Here is a 21999-nt window from a genome sequence, read left to right on the forward strand (position 1 = left end):
CAATTGCGGCTTCTTGCTCTATTTCTTCGTTCAACATTTGCAGATAATTTGGAAAAACAGGACATTCTATGGTATCCTTGGTTGCATTGAAAGAATCTTCGTAACAGAGAAAATCTCCAAGTAGCTCCTCTTCTGTACGCCATGGCTTAAAGAGTTGCAAAAGAGCTAAATAGTAAAATTCCCTTTTCTCTGGATTTTCGCAACTCAATTTTCGATGATTAACCAAATGGCCTTTTCTCTGCTTCACTAGACATCCTTCACACCCAATGACAGCATATATTACATTATTGATATCTTCTCTGATGTTCCTCTTATAAATATATCTTTGCAGAACTTCATAGAGACAAGCGTTCTTAAGGTAAGGACTTCTATTTGGATAGTATGTATCCAACATGTTTGTCTTCAAAATATCTGTACTTTCTGGTTCTTTCTCCGCCAAATACTTAATTTCTTGTACAGATTTCAAAACTCGGTTTCGTGTTGCAGCAAGACCTAGACTCACCCAAATGATGGTTCTAGATTTGGCATATAGACTTGCTGATGACAATCGATCGGAACATTCATATGCTCCAATTTCTCGATGTGACAACATCTTCAGACTGTAACTGTATAATTTCTTGCTTAGACTCTTTTCATGTGAAATGTCCTCCCACATTTCCTTCAGTTCTGTCTTTACTTTTTTTGTGATGTAAGACGTCACATATCGAGCCACAGCAATAGAGTTGTCAGCAACGAACTGAATATCCATGTTAGCATTCCACATGGACAAAATCACTGGGTTGTAGTCGTTGATGTACTTGGACTCTTCGTTTCTTTTTAAATTGTATGTATTTTTTTGGTGATTTCCTCGTCACAGTATGTCGCAGAGAAGACATCAAATTATTTACTCTTCCTTTAGAAATCACTGGTCGTGGAAACGCGAAACGACATTTTGTATAGAACTTGTCTTTGTTTCAGAATTTTCTACGACAGTACTTTCCACAACGATGGGATTGAAAGCGTAAAACTTGTTGCCTTAAACTGTATTCTTCGGTACTTTTCGGAACAGCACATGTTGAATACTCTTCAATGAACCTCATCACTGTCTTATCCGAATCTGTTCCAAATTTGGGTGCATCTTTAATCCACAACAACATATGTATGTGAGGAGCACCTCTCGCTTGATACTCCTTTCTCCAAAAGAAATCCAAAACCTCTCCAAGGGGAGGATTTTTTTTGTTGGTAATAAGACATCATAGCTTCAAATCTATGATTGAAATATCTGCATACATTCACTGGATCCAAAGAACACAGTTCTCCAGCAGTTTTGAATTCTATATTTTGTATAGTTGCCTCTCGTAGAAATTGAAGTAAGTCATCCCATGCATACTCGGCACAGCTAAAAGTGAGGAACCATGTAGGAGTTCCTAAGTTTCTTAGCATACATTTCAATTCCCCATGACGACGGTACCAATACTCATTTGTACCACGCTGACATGCCATGAGATTGATTAGATGAGATTCCAAAATATTGTCTTGCTGATTGACTTTCTCCATAAAGTCCCTCGCCGAAACATTTTGCAGATGTGCTCCACTTTTCAGTATATGGTTTACTGCATAAGAAAGCCCAGACAAGTCTCTTTCATACAGTAGATGAAACAAATACGGAATTCATTGATGAAACCTTGGATCTTCAGCATATAATCTTAAAGTTCGATATTCAGATGCAGGAATTTGAAGGGGTCGATCGTCATATCGTCCACCTCGACCTGTTGGAAATAAATGTGGAAAACAACGAGCTTCCAAACTTTCTTCCCATACACTAATGGGACTTCCTTTTGCTGCTTTCATTTGAAACAAGTCAATTGCATTCCCCATCACTTCTTTGGAATGCAAAGGATGAACAGTATAATGTTCATATATTTCTTCACTTCTAGACACATCAACTTTTTCGATTTGGCAAGCTGAACAATCACTGTCTTCATCTTCAGCTGTTTCCTCTGCTTCAACACATACATGTTTGTAGTACTCATTGTTGTTGACCAAATACAACGTTGCCTTTTTGACTTTCCTAACATCCACTAAATCTTGCCAGATTTTCTTACTCTTTGTCGGAACCCCATTAACTAGAATAACCAGAGGTTCCTCTTCCACTTTCTCTACACCAATGGTATCAATATTTTTCTTGAAATCTAGAGGCAAATCAACTCTTCCCTTTAATCCTCTCTGTAAATCTGAAGGAGGCAGTTTCCCTATCTTAGGCTCCATGCGAACAATAGCCTGAAAAGGATGGACACATTGAATCAAAATAGACTCATATGTATTTAAATCCATCAATTCAGGAGGAATGTCTACCAACTCCAGATTATTATGAACAGCTCTAGCAGGCATTCTGTTTTGATTTAATTTATCATAACAATATTTACAAATACGCTGATCAGAACTCAAATCAAAACAATTCTCCACCCACAAATAAGTTGCAAAATCCTTCCACTCATAATTATTTATCTTTTCACTTTTTACGTATAAATCAACTGATCTAGTTTGATGCTTATAATGAGTTCGTCGACAACACACACAAATAAAATTCGGCCTTTCACTTGATTTCACCTTAAACCTGGTAATTTCCTGGTCAAACTTTTCTGTACTTAAAATCTGTACATTGTCTTCCACATTGCCTTGAATTTCTGTGTCAATTTCTACACTGTCCTCTTTTTCACCAAAATAACAAATCTCAATTTCTTCACAAATCTTCTTCACATCTAAATCAGTTCCATGCAAAAGAGCACTGTTTAATTGTTTAAGCTTAAGTGCTGGACTTTTTGCATAATACATCCTTCTCACTAATTTCCTCATTTTGTTATGATGCACTGCTAACATCCTAAAATGATGAAAAACACTCTGACAGACTTTTCTAGAAAGACAAGCCAGTGAATGCCCTTGCAAACTTGTATTTTCTCTCACTCTGCAAGGATCTAAGTCTTGCAACATCTTCATTTTCTGTTTTAGACTTTTCTTACTATATGTACGTAAGAAATTACAAAACAAATCAATTGATTCCTGTCGCACACTACAAATACTACTACACTTCCAAGTGTACACTGGACCCTTAGTACATCTCCCTAAAACTTCATCAGTTAACACCTCTTCTGGTTCTCTAGGCACAAGTTTCTCTTTTTCAATCGGACAAACGTCTTTCACCTCATATGCTCGACCACTGGTGTCAACTGCATGCACTAAATCATTCTCCTGAAAGTAACTCTCCTCATTAAAAAATGGCTCACAACTTGAACTGTACATCCATTCTCCTGAAAAAACTTTACAAAAATTAGTCCGATTAATTACTCTTTTCCATCTACTGTTTGATTTGAAAACATCAATTGTCTTGTTAAGTGTCCTAATTCTATTGATTATTAAAATAAATAATTTTTTCTTAACTTCAAAAGCCTGATCAACAATCTTCTCTACATTTTTCTTTTTCTTATAAAAAGCAGCTCTCCATTTACCTTTCCTAATGTTTTTTAACAAATTTAAAACCACCATATTGCGAAACATTCGTTTACGAATGTCTCTAAACTGATTCTGCCTTCTATTCCTATACTTATTATTCTCTCCTGCTCCAGTAATAACATTTTTGAGGGCCTCTCCTTCCTTTTCAAATTTGCTCTCTCCTTCTCTTTTTCTACATTCTGTCCAACATTTTTTTTTGATCTACATATGTTCCGTAAGAAAGACTTAGTTGTCTTACCAGGAGCTTTTTTCCTGTTTTTGAAGTATTTGTTGTAGAGGAGTGCTGTAATTCCGTTGCTGTTTTTGATTTTGTCCGCTTATCATCTTTCCTTCTCCTCTGCCTTGAGGGCATATTTCCTTACTCTTGAAATCTTGATTTCAATCTGTGGTAAAGAAAAAAATAGCACATTATAGACCACTATTATCAAACAACAAAGCAATGACAAAAAGCAAACGGTCTATTCAGGGTTGCAGATGAGGTGACGATTGTCCAAGAGTGCAGAGGAGGTGAAGCCTGTATTGAAGAGTATAGTGGTAGAGAAGTCTGTCCTCAAGTACAAAGAAGGTGAGACCTGTGTCTAAGAGTGCAGTGGGGGATAGCCTTCATGAAGTCTAGTCCACTGCACTCTTACACACTAACTTCAAAACCTATGCTCCCCAGGAAAGGCCTCTCTCCCACTACCGTCTTGAACACAGACCTCACCTCCTCTGTCCCTCTGGACATGCCTCACCCCTTCTGCACAATCTACTTCCTAATCTGAGGTAACACAGGTGTCTTCATTGTGAAACGTTGAAATATATGTATTTAATCATGCAGACACTATTTATTCCTTCTCAGAAATCTAAAAGTTATTGATTTGCCCCCAAATCGTTTTTTAAATAGCATTTTAGACACACAGTGCAGGTCCTATGTACAAGCATTCAGTGTCCATGAGTACAGTGGAGAGGACTGACCTCCTCTGACCCTTGGACAAGCCTTACCTCATCTGTGTCCTCTGGACAGGCCTCAATGTATTGAGTATAATTGATGGTAACTGGGTGCAGATGAGGTGACGCATGTCCAAGGGTGTAAATAAGCTGAGGCCTGTCTAAGGATGCAGATTAGTTGAAGTCTATTCAGGGTTGCAGATGAGGTGAGGATTGTCCAGGGGTGCAGAGGAGGTGAGGCCTGTATTGAAGAGTGTAGTGAAAGAGAGGTCTGTCCAGGGGTACAAAGAAGGTGAGGCCTGTGTCTAAGACTGCAGTGGGGGATAGGCTTCATGAAGTCTAGTCCACTGCACTCTTAGACACAGGCCTCACCACCTATGCTCCCCAGGAAAGGCCTCTCTCCCACTACCGTCTTGAACACAGACCTCACCTCCTCTGTCCCTCTGGACATGCCTCACCCCTTCTGCACAATCTACTTCCTAATCTGAGGTAACACAGGTGACATCATTGTGAAAAGTTGAAATATATTTATTTAATCATGCAGACACTATTTATTCCTTCTCAAAAATCTAAAAGTCATTGATTTGCCCCAAAATCGTTTTTCAAATAACATTTTAGACACACAGTGCAGGACCTATGTACAAGCATTCAGTGTCCATGAGTACAGTGGAGAGGACTGACCTCCTCTGACCCTTGGACAAGCCTTACCTCATCTGTGTCCTCTGGACAGGCCTCAATGTATTGAGTATAATTGATGGTAACTGGGTGCAGATGAGGTGACGCATGTCCAAGGGTGTAAATAAGCTGAGGCCTGTCTAAGGATGCAGATTAGTTGAAGTCTATTCAGGGTTGCAGATGAGGTGAGGATTGTCCAGGGGTGCAGAGGAGATGAGGCCTGTATTGAAGAGTGTAGTGGAAGAGAGGTCTGTCCAGGGGTACAAAGAAGGTGAGGCCTGTGTCTAAGACTGCAGTGGGGGATAGGCTTCATGAAGTCTAGTCCACTGCACTCTTAGACACAGGCCTCACCAGCTATGCTCCCCAGGAAAAGCCTCTCTCCCACTACTGTCTTGAACACAGGCCTCACCTCCTCTGTCCCTTTGGACATGCCTCACCTCATCGGCACAATCTACTTCCTAATCTGAGGTAACACAGGTGACATTATTGTGAAAGGTTCAAATATATTTATGTAATCATGCAGACACTATTTATTCCTTCTCAAAAATGTAAAAGCCATTAATTTTCCCCAAAATCGTTTTTCACATCACATTTAAGAAACACAGCACAGGTCCTATGTACAAGCATTCAATTCAACTAGTGAAACCTCACTATTTCACAAAATACAAATCCTCTTTCTTGCAAATGTTGATACCAAGCATTATCAAAAAACATCACACAAACTAATTGCAAAGAAGCTCAATGTGCTTCCTAGTATGAGGTAACACAGGTGACATCATTGTAAAAGGTTCAAATGTATTTCTTAAATCATGCAGACACTATTTATTCCTTCTCAAAAATGTAAAAGCCATTCATTTTCCCCAAAATCGTTTTTCACATCACATGTAAGAAACACAGCACGGGTCCTATGTACAAGCATTCAATTTCACTACTGAAATTCAACCATTCTCAAAAAACATGACACAAACCAACAGCAAAGAAACTCAATGTGCTTCCTACTCTGAGTTAACACAAGTAACATCATTGTGAAAGGGTCAAATGTATTTCTTTAAGCATGCAGACACTATTTATTCCTTCTCAAAAATGTAAAAGCCATTCATTTTCCCCAAAATCTTTTTGACATCACATTTAAGAAACACAGCACAGGTCCTATGTACAAGCATTCCATGTCACTACTAAAACTTCACAATTTTACAAAATACAATTCCTCTATGCAAAGAAACTCAATGTGCTTCCTACACTGAGTTAACACAGGTAACATCATTGTGAAAGGGTCAAATTTATTTCTTTCAGCATGCAGACGCTATTTATTCCTTCTCAAAAATGTAAAAGCCATTCATTTTCCCCAAAATCGTTTTTGACATCACATTTAAGAAACACAGCACAGGTCCTATGTACAAGCATTCCATGTCACTACTGAAACTTCACAATTCCTCTATGCAAAGAAACTCAATGTGCTTCCTAATCTGAGGTAACACAGGTGACATGATTGTGAAAGGTTCAAATATATTTATTTAATCATGCAGACACTATTTATTCCTTCTCAAAAATGTAAAAGCCATTCATTTGCCTCAAAATCGTTTTTTAAATAACATTTAACAAACACAGCACAGGCCCTATGTACAAGCATTCCATGTCACTACTGAAACTTCACAATTTTACAAAATACAATTCCTCTATGCAGCAAAAACTTTTTACCAAGCATTATCAAAAACATGACACAAAGCAACATTAAAAAAACACATTTTGCTTCCAAATATTCTCCATAGAGTATACAACTCTCTATCTATATTAAATGAATCATTACTCACCTTTACAAATGCTTTGGGAGATTGAGAACAGTGTCAGACACACACACCAATATTTCTTTAGCAGAGCAAAAGGTATGTACTCCAGCCACTGCAACCATGAATGGCACAGAGAACCTCTAATTCTACACACATATTCCTCATGGTAACCAATCAAAACTCTTCCCTCTCTATTTTCAAATCAACACCCTTCCCCCCTCAGCCCTTTCTACCTGTTACCATTGCAACTCCCTCCTCACTGAGCTGTCAGGTTTAAAAGTGTATTCTACAATGTTTCAATTCAACTTTGCAAGGATGTTTGACCTCTTAATACCCCAGCTTATCCAGTGCAATGTTTCTTTAAAGGACTTTTTCTTAACCATTCAAATTGCTTCTTTCACAAAACAGAACCATACACCCTAACTTTCATTTTTCAACTATCTGAATCCACCAATCATTGCTTGTGATTCAAGAGCACTGAAACTCCACAGTTTTTCTTTTTTTGCAAACTCCTACTGTTCAAACTGCCATTTCATTCCCACACTTCATCTGACTGCACCAGAACCTCCTCTTACCATGTATTCTGTCTGGATTATTGGACATAGCTACATCCACTGGGCTCAAAGGTATGCAGCTACCAGAAATTTTCACAACCTTGATTTACCAAATGTGTACTTTAAATTGATTGGCCAGAGAGGATTGAGATGTCATCAATTGATACCATTGGTGAAAACCTTTTTGCATCTGCCACACCCTCACCTCATAATTCTGCACTGTGGTGGAAATGATTTAGGCACTTTGACTGGGGTAGGTCTGGAAATGCTTTTAAAGGACACCTTTGAACAATTGATGGCACTTTTTCCTCAAACGGCCTTGGTATTTTCCAATACATGCCAAAGACAGAAATGGAAGTGGTCCAACCAATTTTGTCCACAATTTGAGAAAGCACGGAAACATGTGAATAAATCTGTTTCTGCTTACATGAGAGACCATGGAATGGGTTCAATATACAACAACAACTTGCGTTATAACATGCAAGATATCTACAGAGGAGATGGTGTGCACTTCTCAGATGAGGGGAATAGAATATTCCTCCTGAATTTAAGATTGTGCATTGGAACCTACTTGTAGGTACCTAAATCAGCCCCAGAACCCAAAAGCTCTTTTCAGGGCTACCCTACATCTGATCACTCAAAATGAATATTTTACTCTAATTTTTTTCACTAATTTAACCAAAGTACGCTCCCCGGTACGCTTCCCGGTGCGCGTACCGGGCGCTCCCCCCGCGAAAATGTAAAAAAAAACATTTTTGGGGGCCTATATGGGCCTCCTAAGCCTCAGAAAACCTAGGGGGTCAGGAAGTGTCTACCGTGCCCCCTTTTACCTATTCCCAATGTTGTTTGTCCTTGTGTCTCAAATCTACCGAAACACAAGATGGAGGACTCCCGTTGCGCTGCTGGTACGCTTACTGGGGCGCGCACCGGTAAGCGCTCCCAAAAAATGTTAAAAGTTAATTTACATAAAAACCACTGGAGAGACTTTCACCAAATATAAAATAGGCCCTACTACATACCAGTCCCTACAATTTTCCCAAATTTGGTGGAATTCCATTGAGCCATTTGAACTGTAGCACTGTCTAAATATCCTGAGGTAAATTACATGACAAAAACACATATGAACAGTTAGGATTTACAACCAATTAAAATGTTACTTTCATTTTCTACTATTTTTTCCTGACATTTGATTGGTTATGTACATGAATATAAATGTAAAATGAGAGGGGAACACGGCCATTTTTACTACACCTACCTGAGGTACATCTTGAAACAATTTTCTCCATTTATCTTCATCACCTTTCAATAAGGTAAGTTGTTAATTTGTAAGGGGCACTTTAAGGTAATTTGTAAAAACGTTATCTGATAGTTATTTACTGTCCCTCTGTTATAGTTATAGATTGAGATAGGCTTCTCTGTTATAGTTATAGATTGAGTTAGGCTTCTCTGGTATAATTATGAAATTACTTAGGCTTATTCACATACACTTTTTTATATTTCTACTTCCTGCCTGATACCATACACTGCCCAAAGATAACTTCACTGTTAAAAACTCAGAAGTACCTGTCTCAACTTAAACCCAACACTGCCCTAACTCTACTGATATATTTATTTTTAATGCAATTTACAGCAAGAAAATGAAAGGAGAAGCAAATATTTCTTTTGAAATAGTTCTTCAAAACAATCCTGAGGAAGACTTGGACTTTATGGATCAGTCTCTAGACGAAGAATTAGTTAATTGTGTGGAAGAAATTGAATCATGGACTGAAAATGAGGACATTCCTGACGATATAATGTTGGAAGTGTTATTAAATTTTGAAAAATCAGAGCAATACATTTTTATTTATTAATTAAAAATTGCTCTAGACATTATTCTTTTTTATATGTAATTCAAGAAATAGTACCAAAATGAATATAACATAAAGTGAGACTTATAGTATACTGTACAACTTTTTTGTCCTACATAGTAATTTTGCTCATAGTTACTTCCTTTCTCCCACTATATTATCTCCAATGTGTATTTGACATCTCTTTTTCATCTCCTGCCTCCATGTTGTTTCTGCTTTCCTGAGAGACTGATAGATTCCATATACCACAATAACTTCTGTAACAACATGCAAGATATCTACAGAGGAGACGGTGTACATTGAATTTAAGACTCTGTATTAGTACCTACATGCTGGTACTTAAATCATCCACACAACACAACAACTCTATTCAGAGCTACCCTACCTCTAAGCACTTTAAATTATTATTTTACTGTTTCACTGGGTTTTCCCCACGTGTGAGGGGGGAGGTGTGTGTGGGGGATGTGTGGGGTGTGTCTGTGAGGTGTGTGTGTATGGGGGGAGGTGTGTGTGTGGGTGTAGGTGTGTGGGGTGTGTGAGTGTGGGTAGGGGTGTGGGTGTGTAAGGTGTGTGTATTCAGAGCTACCCTACCTCTAAGCACTTTAAATTATTATTTTACTGTTTCACTGGGTTTTCCCCATGTGTGGGGGGAGGGATGAGGTGTGTGTGGGGGATGTGTGGGGTGTGTCTGTGAGGTGTGTGTGTGTGTGGGGGGGAGGTGTGGGTGTGGGTGTGAGTGTGTGGGGTGTTTGAGTGTGGGTGGGGGTGTGGGTGTGTAAGGTGTGTGTGTGGGTGTGGGTGTCTGGGGTGTTTGGGTGTGGGTGGAGGTGTAGGTGTGTGAGGTGTGTGTAGGTGTGTGTGTGGAGTGTGTGCATGTGGATGTGTGTGGGATGTACTTATAGTTACCTAAATCAGCCACAGAACCCAAAAGCTCTTTTCTCAGCTACCCTACCTCTGAACACTCAAAATAAATATTTTACATTAACTTTTTTCACTATTTTTCACCAAAGTACGCTCACCGTAACGCTCCCCAGTGCGCGTACCGGTGGCTCCCCCCGCGAAAATCGAAAACATTTATTTTTTATTTTTTGCCCCGCGGGGCCCTTTTATGGCCCCCACATCAAACCTAGGGGGTCAGGAGAGGTCTACCCTGCCCCCTTATGGTCATTTCCCCCTTTGTTTTTGCCACCTCTTGTGTCTCGATCCTACCGAGACACAAGATGGCGGCCGCTCCGGACTTTTTTGAATGTTGACAGACACCCGAGAGCCAATCAGCTTTCCGCGCGCGAACTCGCGGTGCGCGCCGGGAGCGCTCCCCGGTACGCGTACCGGGGCGCGCTTATAGATATATATATTTTTTTAACCTTAATTACTCAAAATCCACTGGATCACATATCTTGACACATAGCAAAGGCACATCGGGCTACCAGTCCCTACAATTTTGCCAAGTCTTGTGGGAATCCATTCAGCCGTTCGGGCTAAAAGTGAGTCCAACCGCCCTATGGAAATTAACATGGGAAAAACATGTTTTGGGACCCCCTTTTTTCTCGGCCCCCGCTTGACGAATCCCCCCCAAACTTTCAGGGAAGGAGCGGACCACCGCGAGGCAATTTGAGGACAATTACAGGCAGATCCCTCAATCTGCGCCAAAGTTATTCCCAATAGAATGTTGCGGATTCCCTATGGAAAACAATCCTAACTATAACTACCTACTGGCAACCGCCAGTAGGTAATATATATATATATATATATGTCTATATATATATATATATATAAATATATATATATATATATAATATATATATATATATATATATATATATATATATATATATATAACCTACTGGGGGTCGCCTCAAGGTAGTTATAGTAAGGACCATAGGAAAAGCACTTTTTGATTTGCCAATTTCTTTGGCGCCGTTTGGCGAATCTTTGTGAAATTCTCAAAATTAATGGAGCACTCCGGTCAATTCCCAATTTCTGTATTGAAAGCTTTGGGGCTGACCCAGGACCACCTCTCCTTCAGGAAACACCTCAAGACCTGGCTGTTCGAGCAGTAGCGGCTCCCCCCCCTCCCAGCGCCTTGAGATCCTAGCGGGTGAGTAGCACGCTCTACAAATATGTTTGATTGATTGATTCATTAAGCGAGGGCCGAGAATAAAAGGGGGTCCCAAAACGTGTTTTTTCCATGTTAATTTCCATAGGAAATTCAAAAATAAATCTAAATATATATCTGGCTGCTGCGGTGGATCCGCGAACCCTCCCAATCACGAGCCACAAGCAAAAAGGGAAACATTTGATATAAAAAAAGGAAAGGAGGCAGTGTAGAAACACCCTGACCCCCTGGGCCTGGTCAGGGGGGGCCAAAAAAAGCAATTTAAAATAAATATTTTTGCCTGAATCCGCCAGTAGGTAATAATCCCGCTGGAAAAAACTAAAATGAAGAGCGGTGTCCCGCACTTAGTTACTTTTAAACCCCTGGGTAGGCCAGGTCCCAGAGGCAATATGTCATTGTAATGCAGGGGCACACAGGGGCCCCCACAGGCCCGGGGACTGCCACTTCCCTAGGGCTTTTCTTAAAAAAATGCATGGGAGGCTCCTGCTCCCCCACGCTGCCCCAGGGACTGCCACATCCCGGGGGTATTGCTGATTATGGCGGGGGTCCTCACGGGCTCCCCATGCCCCAAGGACCACCACCTCTCCAGGGCTTAAATTAAAAGTAGAAAGTGTAGGGGGGCTACTGCTCCTGGAGCCCTCCTTGGCCCAGTAGACCGCCATTCCCTAGGGCTGACTCCAGCAATGTCTTGGGGTGCCCACCAGGGACATTGCAGTTGTTTATGGCAGGGCAGGAGGACTGCTCCCACCCTGTCATAGCAAACACTACTTTGCTTCGTGGAAGAGACAGCAGGAAACCTGCTCTTGCTTCCATGAAGCAAAGCAGAATTGCTTTTGGGCAAAGGGAGCTGCATGTTAGCAGCTCCCTTTGCCCAAAAGCAATGCCGGCTCATGCAGGAGGTGGGGAGCTGGCAGGGACCGTGGGGGGATTGGGGCTCTCACGTGGTCCCAAACATGAGGCCAGGCCCTGGGGGATGGGGTACCCGGGCCATTATTTGCCTCAGGAGTGGGGCCACGCGGCCTCCCTCCAAAACTTTTTTAATAAAGAAAGGATGGTCAGGCATAAGTGGCCTCAGGCGGGGGACCACATGGCCCCCCAAAAGTTTTAATAAAAAAAGTAAGGCTGGCCAGGCCCGGGAGGGTTGGGGTCCCTAGGGCCAAAGGCGGAACAGGGACGGGGGCACACAGCCCAACTCCCGTGAAAACTTTTTTTTAAAACAAAAAAATGAGGCAAGGCCTCATTAGGGGGGGCTGCACAGCCCCCCTCCTTTAAAATGAATTAAAAAATAATAATAAATAAGTGGTCATGCCCCGGCGGATTGGGTCCCCAGGCCCAAAATCGGCTTTGGAGGGGGGCAGCACAGCCCCCGTCCTGTTTATTTTATTTTTTTTTACAGAATGTCACAGGCCCTGGGTGTGGGACCCCAGGGCCCATAAATATTGAGAGAAGGGTTGCCACACAACCCCCTTCATTGAAAAAAATCGGAAAAAAAGCCACCATCTCGCCAGAGGCCCCACCCCCTCCCTGCACCACACTGCAAATGCGCCTCCTGGCGTGTTATAGGTTGGGGGAATAAGTTCCCTAGATCCTTAAGATTCCTTAGGGGCCAACTAGCCCACCAGGTACCTCCATGAAAACTTGCCAATGCTGCTGTGTGGGACTTACTGGAGGTAATAGGAGGGGTAGTTGGTCACACCTGTTACCTCCAGTTAGTCCCACACAGTGGTATTGCTAAGAGGTCTTCAGAAGTCATGCCCCCTTTCTCCACCACTATGCAAAAGTGCCTCCTGGCACACTACGGGTTGGGGGATGAAGTCAACTTTACTCCTGAGAGACTTTAGGGGTCAAGAAGTCTTCCTGGTACCTCCTGTAGGTCCTCCGCAGTGAAATTCCTGAGCGTTGGCCGGTGAACCCGCCCCCTTTCTGCAATGCTAATGCAACTACTACATTATAGTTAGAAATTTGAATTTAAAAAACCTTAGAAATTCACTGAAACAAACTGAGGTTTCAGGGAAGTTATAGTCAGTAATTAGCATTTAAAAGACCTTAAAAATTCACTGTAAAAAACATAGGTTTCAGGGACATTATAGCTAGTAATTAACATTTAAAAGCCCTTAGAAATTCACTGAAAAAAACCCATAGGTTTCAGGGACGTTATAGTTAGAAATTAGCATTTAAAAAACCTTATAAATTCACCTACCCCTGGCCTCCAGTACCGGAAAGTGAAAAAAACAGCCACTGCATGCATCATACGGCGAGGAACAAAAGATCTCTGCTAAAGAGCCCCTTCATGGGTGCCCGTTGGGTATTGCAGCGCCAACCCGACGAGGAGCAGGTCCATATGATGAAGCATGACACCTAGCTTCCTGGGTCCGTGAGGACCCTAGTTCCGAAAGGAAGTATTCCCTTCCTACCTTTTTCAGTTAATCTGATTGGCACAAACAATCAGAGATTCCCTCCTCTGCCGCATTGGTACGGACAATTCAGGAACTGCATACCTTAAGGTGGTAGTACTTAATAGGGCATGTATGCAGGACCTCCATAAAAAGGCCTCTTAGTCCCTCTCTCTGTTGATGGATAATCTGTGTGAATGTCTGTATCAGTCTTTCAGTTGGTGTGTAAGTGACTACATGGGTTGGTGAGTAGCTACATGACTGTCTATATGGGTTAATGATAGGGTGTCTGAGTATCTGTATGGGTGCCTGAGTGTCTGTGTGGGTGGATGAGGGGTTTGTTACTCCCTGCATGGCTATGTGAGTGGGTGATTCACTGGGTGTATGGGTTCATGAGTGCGTCTATGAGTGGTTGTATGCATGGGTGAGTGTGTGTATGGGTGTGTTGGTGAGTGAAAGGATGTCTCAGTGGTACATGTGTGAGTAACTACATATGTGAAAGGCAGTATGTGTGAGTGTTGGAGTGCATAAGTGACTATATGTGAGAGTGAGAGATTGTGAGAGTGGCTGTATGGATGAGTGTGTGCTTGTGTCAGTTATTGTAGAAGAGAGTAAGTATGTGTTAGTATCTGTTTGAATAAGTGAGGTGGTGTGTGTATAACTGTATAATGAGTAAATTGCAGTGTGATTGATTCTTTGGGTGACAGACTAGGTGCGTGAGCAACTCTATATGTGAGTGGTGGTGTGTGAGTATTTGAATGGGTGTATGAGTGCATATATCAGTGCCTGTTTTGATGAGTGACTGTATGGGTGAGCAGATGTGTGTGTTGACCTATGAATCAGTGAGTGGGTATGTACTAACTGTATTGGTTTGTCTATGGTTTCGAGAACGGTAGTCTGTATTTTAGAGTAGGTGAATGAAAGGTAATATTAGGGTGTGAGGAGGTGTATCAGATATTAAGTGGTTGCACTTAATGAGTTGTGAGCTTTTGTTCACTTCCCTGTATCCACACCTCTCCCCAAGGATGCCTTGGAGTGTTCAGACCATGCCTACCCTAAGAGTCGAGTGCAGAAGGGGTACTTGGCCCAGTTACTCAGAATCCATAGTAGGTGAGGCCCCAGACATCAGAAGTAAAAAGAATGAACCCATTCAGTTGGGCCCAGTAACCCTTACTTGCCCCATGGCCCCCTGAAAGGGGTTCTGACACTTGATTTACCCAATTTCTTTTTAAATATTTTAGTATCAATAGAAAATATGTAAATGTTTTTTCTCTAGATACGTATTAATTTTGATATTAAGAAAAAATGCTCATTATTTCATTACTTGTAAATATATCAAATTGTGATTTTCTATATTTTATTTCACTTAGAATTGTTTTAAAAGTATTCATTTTCTAACATTCATCCAATTTGTGTATTTTTATTTTATTTGAAAAAAAATGTTTTTAATACTACATACTTAACAACAACGAAGGAGCGCCATATAAAACAAAAGAAGTGACTGCAAATAGAGGCAACAAAAAGTGTCTAAACACATTGTTATTTTTTGTTGTTTGAGGGAAACCTTGATAGGGTTCTTAGGAAGGCCCTCACTCACCGACCTGGTCGGTGACATGCTTCATCATTGGACCCCACCAGGAGTGGCCGAGTGCCACCCTGGTGTGCTACAACGCCAGGTTACTGCGGAGCTGGTATCTTGATTGTGATTGTGAAGTGAAAATATAAAAATGGCCAATTGAGTCGAAAAAAAGAGTTTATTAGTTTCGCCAAATGGTCAGAATAAAAACATGAAAGATAACAGACACAAATTAAAGGTCTATGTTATCTTGGTGAGAAGTCGGTCAACATCTTTCAGCCTATGTGAAATGTTCTATCAGGCATTCGTCAGGACCAGTATGTGAAAATATTTACAGTGGTATGTGTTGCAGCCTTGGCGGTGTGGACGCGCTGAGGCCCACCCTACCAGAGGTCAGATATGTTAAAAATACAAAAAATACTTCAGATTCCTTAAAAATTGAAGTGGAACCGAGTTTATTCTGTTGAAACAGAGACATTGACATAACAACAATAAAACTAGCAACATGAAAAGAAGGATAACATAGATTAGATTGTATCCAATATTATACATAGCTTAATAGACTCGATTTGGTGCCTCATGGGTGAATTAAATGGTCAGATCATATACACGAGTGAAGGTACGTGATCTACTCGTGCTCATAGTAGGTTTTAAACACTAACCAAGTGAAGACCTCAGATCAGGGTCTCTTATTGTGAAATAATCAATACGGACAAAACGATGTGAAGTGCCGTACTGTGCAAAGAACTGAAGTTATTGCATTAATTTATCGTAAAGTAATTTAAATAAAGAAGAAGAAATAAATGAAATGGCTCAAGGGCTATGTGAGCGCACTATTATGTGGCATAAAGAAGGAAATCCTTACGAGAGTGCTCAGTTGCGGCACACCATAGGTCTCGGGAGGGGGGGTGATAGCTAATTGGCACACCCTGTAGGAAAACACAACGGAGGAAAAAGACAGGCTAGTACGGGCATCAATACCTATCAAGTGCCAAAAAAGGTACTTATCTCAAAATTGGAACGATTTACTCACGCCCCGGAAGCTAGGCACCCTCTCGGTACCTAGAAATGCCCTCTTCAAACCGGACCCCGAGGAACAAAGTCTTCTCGGTCACTGCGGTGGATATAGGCAGATATCGCCAAACCCGCCATAGCTATGGAGGCGTGTGCTGGCGGGGCTCGAGGAGGAAGGCTCGCATGATTGGCTCAGGTCACGATCACGTGGTAGAGGCCTATCCACTCCCAATCTTTACAGGTACAAAGCCTATCATGAGTCCTCTCTCTCTATAACCACAAAGAATAAGCCTATCGTGGTTCCCAAATTAGAAACGGAGGGGCTGCATGTGTATCACTGTGTAGTCATGGAAACAAAATTAGGCGTAGAATGGTCGACAGATACTTTGAGATATATAAAAACGGGAAATGGAGCAATCGGTTCCAACTAAGTCGTGTCCATATGATTGATAAAGACGCCACTGTGAGATTAGGATGTATTATCTGTTTAGAAGAATTTCAAGGCAGACAAGATTGCTGTCCAGTTGAGTCGCGTATGTAAAAGAACAATTTTTAAAAGAATTATTATATTTATATATGCGCCAATGATAACACCAACAGAAGCAAAACCAAAAAACACAAACAAACCAGAAGGGAACAAGAGTGATCATCAGAGTCCCTCCACATGGTATTGATGTGTTTTACTTTTGGTGTATGTGCAGGAAAATTGCTCACAGACAGATCGCACTTAAACGTCTATACCTAATCAAAGTGATTGGTAGTACACATTATACAAAGAATAAGATAGACATTAGTCAGTGAAGGTCAGAGGGAGCTATTTGCTTAGCACTGAGCCCCACGGAATATTATCGTTGAGGCCGTTCTTGTGGGTGCCTAAGCGGTAGACCCACCTTTGTTCCTTCTCATATAGGATCCTTTGTGTGTTCTTGTTAGCATCTACCTGCTCAATATTATTCCTTTTTATTTTTATTTAGCGAAAATCAGATAATACAAAATACGTAAGCTTAGCATGCACTTGTGTACTTAAAAAGCGAGATTGCAATTAACAATTTGTAAGAAGCTAACTAACGCATAAAGGGAAAAGAAAAAACAAGAAATTAAGAGGTTCTTCCACATATAACTAGCATAAAAAAGACAACATAGTTGGAGTTTACATGTTTCTTATATCATAATACCAGGCAGTAATTGGAGACCAAATTTGAGCCCCTCGTATTCTTGACTTTTTCCCCCGTGTTTCATAAATTGCTACCTCTTGCGTATAAACTCCTAGAAAGCGGGTTAACCACAATTGGAAGGATGGAAGATCAACATCTTTCCACCGTGCTGCCAAGATGATCCGGTATACCGCCAACCCCAAAAATAAAGATGATTCCTCTTCTTTACTGTGCCCGAGAGTGCTATCATGGCCCAATAAGTAAAGTGTAGTTGATGTTTTCACTTTATGCCCAAAAACCTCTTCCCAATAATCAGAAATCGTTTTTTTGCATAGATCTAATTTGGGGCATTCTGCAATCATGTGTGCCGGACCCTGCCCACACCTTGGGCAGTTGTCATTTGTTCTTTTGCCCCACGCAAATAATTTTGCAGGTGTAAAATATAGGTTATAAATGGTTTTATAAAGTTGGGCCTTAAGGTTAGATGCTAAAAATAATTTAGACGAGAGTGACAAAGACAAATCTATATCAATGTTGGGATTTCCTAATTTACTAGACCAGCCTCTCTCGGTGCGCTCTAGGTCGTCTTTTTGATTCTGAATCAACAGTTCATAGATGGTTCCTATCCTGGTGTTTCGTTTCCCTATCATATCCAGCAAGGGAATATTATCCAACTTAATTTTGGGGGATTTCTGATTAAGGGCAGTATATACTTGGATGTATTTAAGAAAGTCATTTCTAGAGACAGAAAAATTTGATTGAATATTTTGAAATTACAGATTAGGATCATGGAAAAGAAAGTCCCCCACTGTATTGATTCCCAAACTTTCCCATTTTCTAGAGAGCTCATCCTTGCATTGACGTGGTAGGATTGAACTCTGCCACAGAGGAGTATATTTAGTATATTTTGGTATCAATAACAATTTAGAAACTCTTTTCCAATTATTCCATGCACTATGTATGATCTTAAATTTAGTTTTTTTTTAAATAAGATGGCTCTACCTGCCTAAGTAATAATCCTCTGGCTTTATTGCCAATTGCTAGTTCATAAATTGAAGGTATATCCTGAGCTGGTGTTGGTCCTAGCGCTATTTTAGGAATAATAAATAGAGGTGTCATTTGTTGAAGGAGGGTTGCCCATAGGTATAACGTGATATTTGGTATAGCTAACCCTCCCATATGAGAGGAAGGGACAAGTATGAAAGAGACCTCCTAATTTTCCCATAGCTCCAGAGGAATTTAGATAGGCAGGAATCTATAGTTTTAATGGTGTTATCATCCACTATCAATGGAATTGCACGGAATAGGTATAATATCTTTGGAAAGATATTCATTTTAATAAACTTTCCCCTCCCAATATTAGATAAGTGGAGGTTGTTTACCCTGGAGAGATCTTTTTTAATATTTCTAACAAGGGCTCATAATTAAGTTGGTTAATAGTCTCAACCTTGGGAGAAATACAAACTCCAAGGTAGGTGGCCTTATCGACCTTATAAGGGCTCTCGTACAAGATGTTATCAGTATATAAAACCATTGTTTTATCTCTATTCAGGGAATAGCCTGATTATAGGCCGTAGGTATTAGTAATTTGCTCGATCTCCTGGATTGCCTCCGCCGGGTTTGGTGTTAATACCGCCACATCATCGGCGTATGCTAAAACTTTAGTTTGGTAGCTATTGGCCATGACTGGTTCTATTAAACTAGATACAAGCAGTTTTAGGATTAATGGGTTGATATAAAGCGCAAATAAAATTGATGAACATGGGCAACCCTGCCTTGTGCCCCTTTGAATATTGATAAACTCCGACTCCATCCCCTGTATGACAAGTCTGGCCCTAGGGGTAACATATAATGCTTTGATGGCCTTGACAAACTCTGGACCAAAGTTGTTAATTTCCAGAATCCCCCATAGGAAGCTCCAAGACACTCGATCAAAAGCCTTCTCGGCATCAAGCAGGATCATCGACATTGGTCCCCCCGTTTCCCTCATGATGTCAAAAAGAGAAATGGCTCTACGAGTATGATCCGTAGTACCCTTTCCAGGTATAAATCCGTGTTGCCACGGGGAGACCAAACGTTCGACGACCCTGCTGAGCCGATTGGCGAGTATCTTGGAGTAGAGTTTGGAGTCGGAGTTTATCAGTGAAATTGGGCGGTATGAAGATGGATATTCTGGGGGTTTCCCTTTCTTGGGAAAAATAGCTATGTTTGTTAGCTGCCATGATTCTGGCGAAATACCGTTCCACTGTACCCCCAAAAATAAATCTAGTAAATACGGTGTTATTGTTTTTTCGAGTACTTTGTAGAGATCCATTGGGATTTTATCTGGACCGGCAGCTTTACCGTTGGCCAGCTCTGTTAGTGCAAGCTGCACTTCGGTAATCGAGATTTCACGTTCTAGATTTATCTTGTTTGTTTCATCTAGCACCTGTGCTGAACCAAATTCATTTATCCATTCCTCTAGGAATTCTTTGATATTATAAGTTTCGAATTGATCCTCATTCTGGTATAGCTTTTGATAATACCGTCGAAACGCATCTGAAATATCTACCGGCGTTGTATATTTTTGTCCTTCAAACTCAATAGAGTCTATCAAATTACGTGAGGATTTTTGCCGGGTGCGAAGTGCCAGCTGTTTACCTACCCTCTCCCCATCCTCATAGATTTTAGTTTGGTTTGTTTGGAAAATTTCTGCTGCTCTTTGGGTAAGACTACTATTAATCTCCGTTTTCAGAATAATCATCCTACGCATACTACTTCCCCCATCCTCCCTTAGGGCTATCTGGGTGGCGTGTTGTTCCTCTAATTTGGCCAGCTCGCTCAGGCGTTGGTTATTAAGTTTTTCCTGTTTTTTTTACGTTTGGCCACAAAAGCAATAGTCTCCCCCCTCAGCGCAGCCTTAAAACAATCCCAAACAATTAATCTTGGTGCACTATATTGATTATGATCAAAAAATTCCTGTGTCCACAAAGTAATTTGCTCTATGTATTCTCTGTTGACAAGTAATTTTCTGTCAAATGACCATTGAGAATGTGGCCTATCACATGCTGGAAAATTAAATGTGAGTACGAGGGGGTTATGGTCTGAAATTATTTTCGGAGGCTTACTTATCTCCATACCTCCAGAGTGTTCTTTTGATGCCATTATATAGTCAATCCGGACATATTTGTTATGGGGATAGGAGTAATAGGTATAGCCAGGGTCATTTCAGTGATTGAAGTCCCAAACGTCAATTAGATTATGACTCTCCATAAATTGCTTTATGGCCCTGAAAACTTTTGGCTTACGATCTATATAGTTCCGATGTGTATGGTTGCCACCCATTGAGCCTAGTGAGACATTAAAGTCCCCGCATATAATTTGTGCACCACCCCAGGAAGCTAGTTCGAGTTCTAAATGTTGAAAGATATCCGGTTCATCCTGATTTGAGCCATATAAGGAGCAGATTGTAATGCTTATCTCTAATTCGACTATAACCCATCTACCTAGCGGGTCAACTAACCTTCGTTTAGCCTGTCCAAGAAAAGTTTTTGCTAAAATTGCTACCCCACGTATTTTGGAAGTTTGGGTTGTCACTGCGAGCAGGTTATAGCCAGGGATTTTTAAAAAATTCTTCTCCGCAACAGGGAGGTGGGTCTCCTGGAGACAGAGGCATCATATGAATTCTGACGGATCAATTCAAACAACCGGGATCTTTTCCCTCTGTTATTCAACCCAGCGTTATTCCATGAGCATAGTATTAACTTCCCCATTGCGTTTTTATTCCAATTGTAGCCAACCAACTCCAAAAAACATTGCACCAATTACTTTTATTGCTTTTTTTACCTTCAACCACTGATCCCAAAAACTGATTTTTAACATTGATATGTTTCTTCCAAAAATGTCTTGTTTCTTTATTTGTTATTTTCCTTGTTACACACCTCATATATCTGATTTCACTCTTTTTTTTTTTTTCCCCCGTCCACCCCCTGTCGCTGGGTCCCCCCCTACCCAACCCTCCCCCCCTTGCACCCAAAAAAAGGGCTGATAGACTCCATGAGAGTCTATTGTGATGGAATCGTGCCACCTGACCGGAGTTTACTTAAATCAAGAAACCTCTCTATTTTTTTTTCCCCAAATTTCTGTGGGGAAGCTAGCAAAAAGAACCCATTCTAACATCTAGCAATAAAATACAAAGATATACAACACCACAGAATTCCTTATTTTCAGCTCCGGTCACCTGTCACCTGCCCCATTTCCTCATTACTTCCTACAAGTCCCACCTCCCCTCATGAATAGCTGGCCAATAATAGTGACGCTTCTCATCTGATTCCCATCAGATCTATTTACCAGCTATTTCAAGCTATCTAAAAATTCCTTAGCTTTAATTTCTGAGGTAAAAAATCTCGTTTGACCCTCATAAATTATCTTAAGCTTAGCAGGATTATTGAGGTAGGCCTGTGCTTTCTTTTCCTGAAAAGGCTTTAT

The sequence above is a fragment of the Lissotriton helveticus genome, chromosome 6 (genome assembly GCF_964261635.1).
Source record: "Lissotriton helveticus chromosome 6, aLisHel1.1, whole genome shotgun sequence".
Lineage (NCBI taxonomy): Eukaryota > Metazoa > Chordata > Amphibia > Caudata > Salamandridae > Lissotriton > Lissotriton helveticus.